This window comes from Tupaia chinensis, unplaced genomic scaffold, assembly GCF_000334495.1.
Source record: "Tupaia chinensis unplaced genomic scaffold, TupChi_1.0 Scaffold000644_1, whole genome shotgun sequence".
Classification (NCBI taxonomy): Eukaryota; Metazoa; Chordata; class Mammalia; order Scandentia; family Tupaiidae; genus Tupaia; species Tupaia belangeri.
In genome coordinates this window covers 6807053-6810702 of record NW_006160165.1, presented here as the reverse complement: position 1 = coordinate 6810702, position 3650 = coordinate 6807053, and positions in this window count along the sequence as shown.

The following is a 3650-nucleotide window of genomic DNA, read 5'->3' as shown; positions in this document are numbered from 1 at the left end:
GCCTGGCGGAAACCGGAGCTGAGTGGAGAGCCTGCTCGGCGGTGACGGCGCCCGCAGGTGCCCAGCCCGGCCGGGGACCGGGCGGCCGAGGGGAGGCGGGCGTGCCCTCGGCCCTGTTGGTCAGCGCACCTGCTGCGGTGGGGCCTGGCTGCCCACGTGGCCGCGTGTGCGGGCCCGCCCCTGCCGTTAGTTGTGGAGGCTGGCGTAAACAGGAACCGTAAAAGCAGGTACCTGTCACTTTCTGGCTTGAAACACAGATGCACACTCATTTGTCAGACTTCACGTGTAGTTCGAGAGTTTGTTTTTGGTTTGTTTTTTTAATTTGTTACAAGGTGTGTGCCTAGTGGACAGAGGGAGAAAGTGAGAAGTCACGGGGGGGAGGTTTGGCCTCGCTGAAATCCCTTCCCCATTCTCTCGAGATTTGGGGCACGCCTGCTCATGTCCTGTGTGTTTCTCAAGCCGCTGGGGCAGGGACTTGAACTTGTGGTCAGCCAGGGGCACCTGCCATCTCAAGCACCACACTGGCTGGCCCGAGACCTTCCTGTAGGATAGCGCTGCCTCGACTGTCTCTGCCGAGTAACGTTTTCACATCCCTGTTCATTTCAGGTTAAGCACATACACGTTTGAGAACCAGTTTGAACATGGAAACTGTGGAATTTTATGTTTTCCTTAAAGTTTTATTCCCCCAACCAAATTCCATTTTTAAGTAACGTTTCATTTTTAGGGCTAGCAGGCAGCGTGCAGGCCTGAGGACTGCTCTGCTTGCCTGCGCAGTCAAGCGAGGGCAAGTGACTAGGCCTGCCCAGGTGGCTCCTGGAGGGTGAATTAGGAAGGCACCACCCTACTGGGGCTGAACCGACTTAGCTTTTCTTAGGGACTTGCAGTCTGGGGTCTGGGCCAGTCGACCATTCGTGGTGCAGCCCAGGGTTGGCCCTTGACAGGGCGGTGAGCAGAGGAGCTGACCTGGCCAGGAGGTCACGCTCCAGGCCTTGGGAGCCGTGTCATCTCACTCCCAGCGGGAGTCGCACCCACCCGGAAGGTGCCATGGGACGTGCTCTGGCTGGGCCCAGGGTGTCCTTTCCGAGGTGCTCACAGATGCTGGAGGTCCAGTTTGTGCAGTGCCTCCACCTCAGCATGTCGACGACAGTGGGCAGGAGCATCGGGCTGCATGGTGATCATCCGGTAGTTTTAAAGAGGAGCTAAGGAGGCCCCTCGCACACGTAGGTGGGGCCCTTGGCCTCTGTCTATGTCCGCATGAGAGTCCTAGCCCGCCGCTGCTTGGCTCTGGTGGCTAGGTGTTCACAGTACTCGTCCCCAGATCACACTGCGCCCAGAAGTGATCGTGATGCTGGTGGGGGTGGGGACAGGACTTGCAGGCTGCGACCTTGCGTTGGATGGAGGCTGGCTCTGTGGTGCACAGAGCCGACTTCTATGTGGCCGTTGGCCGCAGGCGAGGGGAGTCCAGAGGCTTCCGCACAGTCCTCCCTTCCAACTGCGGTGCTCTGCCTGCTGCCGTGGTGCTCAGGGCCCCCTCTTGGCCGAGGACCATGCTTCCCAATAGCTGTGTGGCTCCTGTACTGGCAAGGTGGCTGGGGGCTGGGACACAGGGCCTCCACCCAGTGTCCTAAATGAAATGCGAGGGTCCTCTTTGGTTCTCAGAGTCAGTCCCACAGTCAGGTTCCTGTGTTCGGAAGTCCTGAGCCTTCCACGACCGCGCTATCACTCCGTGTCCAGGGTGTTTTCCCATCACGCACTCGTGCTGAGTGTGCCCAGAGACGTCCCTCTTCTCTCGCCCTGTTCCCACCTCTCTTCCTTAGAGTCTGCTCTTGCACGTGTCCTCTTTGAGGTGGGTACGTGGACGTGGTCGCCGTGTGTGCTCGTCCCCTGTCCTTGTGCCAGAGCACGTGTTCTATGCACACGCCTTCCCAGCCTTTCTCCAGTTAATCACGCACCCTAGGAACTGTTCCTGTTAGTTCAGAGAGATCTTGCCTTTTTTCTTTAAGGTTTTTGCCTTAGGGCACATGCACTCACCAGAGAGAGAGACAGTGAAGGAACGCGTGAAAGCAACCCCTGGGGGGTAGCCATCTGCAGTCCCTCCTCCGTTCTCTTCTCAGTGATCTGCGTGATCTTCGAGTCACCGATCCGGGACTCGAACCTCGTCGGCTGTGTGGAAGTCCAGCACCTTAACCTTCACGTCCCCTGCTGGCCCCATCAAGTGACCTCATTCCTAAATGGCTGCATAGTCATCTTTGAGTACGTGTTTCTCAATTCCCTCAGCTGGTCTCCTGTGGGTGGGTGTTTATGTTTCCAGAAGGTTCTGATTGTACCTGGAACATGCAGATGTGCTGCGACCAAGTCCGTCCTGGAAGTAGGACTGCTGTTCCAGGGTGTGAAGGCAAAGGTGATCTGCTGGGACCCAACAGGAGGTTTCCTGTCACAGAGGTCACCTTGCAGGTGGTGCCAGTGGTCCCAGCCTGCACCCGGCTCCCACCACAGGGACAGACGCTGCCTCCCGTGCATGCGCGTCCTGGTGGCCGTGCCTCATCCCTTGTGTGCAGACGCCCGGCTGCAGGGCTGCCGGTCTGACGTGGAAAATGGGAGTGCCCCTCGTGCTCAACGCTCGGTCCCAGATTTGGACCTTTCCAGTTTCCGGGGAGGGCCTGGGTCGATCGTTTGACGTCCACACGGCCGGAGGCACTCACACGGTACTGTCGGATCCCAGCATCCGGACCGTGGCCCGGCATGCGTCAGGTGTCGCGTTTCTCACCCGTGTCATGTCAGCACCGGAGCAGGTCTGATTTGGGACCTTTCGGACTGTGGGTTTTCAGGAAAGGACTGCTCTACCTGCACCCAGTCTCCCGGCGGCCAAGCGGTGGCCCGCGTGTGGGGAGCTTAGCGTGGTGGGCACGTTTCTCCGAGGGCCTTCTCATACGCCTCTCGGCCACGTGGACGTCCTCGTCTCCAACAGGGCCCCTCAAGCACCTGTGGCTCACACGGCCGGTCTGCGGCTGAATTACACCACGCCCGCCGCCTGCCTGCCGCCTGCTCGCTCGGCGCGTGATGGAAGTGAGAGGCGCTGCCAGGACGCAGGCCCTGGGCGTGGGCGAGGCCGCGTTTTCCCTGCCCACAGGCCTGCGTGCGTCTCTGCTCTTCCCGCCTCTGCGCCGAGGCAGGCAGTTGTCCTGCCTTAGCCTTCCCACTCACACCTGCCGTTGTCATCTCACTTGGTCACTTGTAGTTCTGCCTCGTCTTTTTAGAGAGATCTTTGGTACAGGGCATGTGTGCCCACTAGAGAGACAGGATTGAGAAATCCCCCCCAGGGGATGGCCACGCTGCAGTCCCTTCTCCATCCTCCTCTCGGGATTTTGGGCTCACGCACGTGTGCCCCTCATGAGTTTAAGCCACAGTTCTGGGACTTGAACCTCGTCGACTACGTGGGACTCTAGCCACATAACCAATACACCGCCTGGTGGCCCTAGTCTGCCTCGTTTTTTAAAGTTAATGATTTAATTTATGTATTATTGCTCATACGTTAAATCGCTGCGTGTCACTTTTCCCCAGCATGATGTGCCACACACGTCCTCGTCGACAGGAACCTGCTCTGTCCCGAGTCTCGCCTCTCCATGTCCCCCCAAACCCTACGCCCTTCC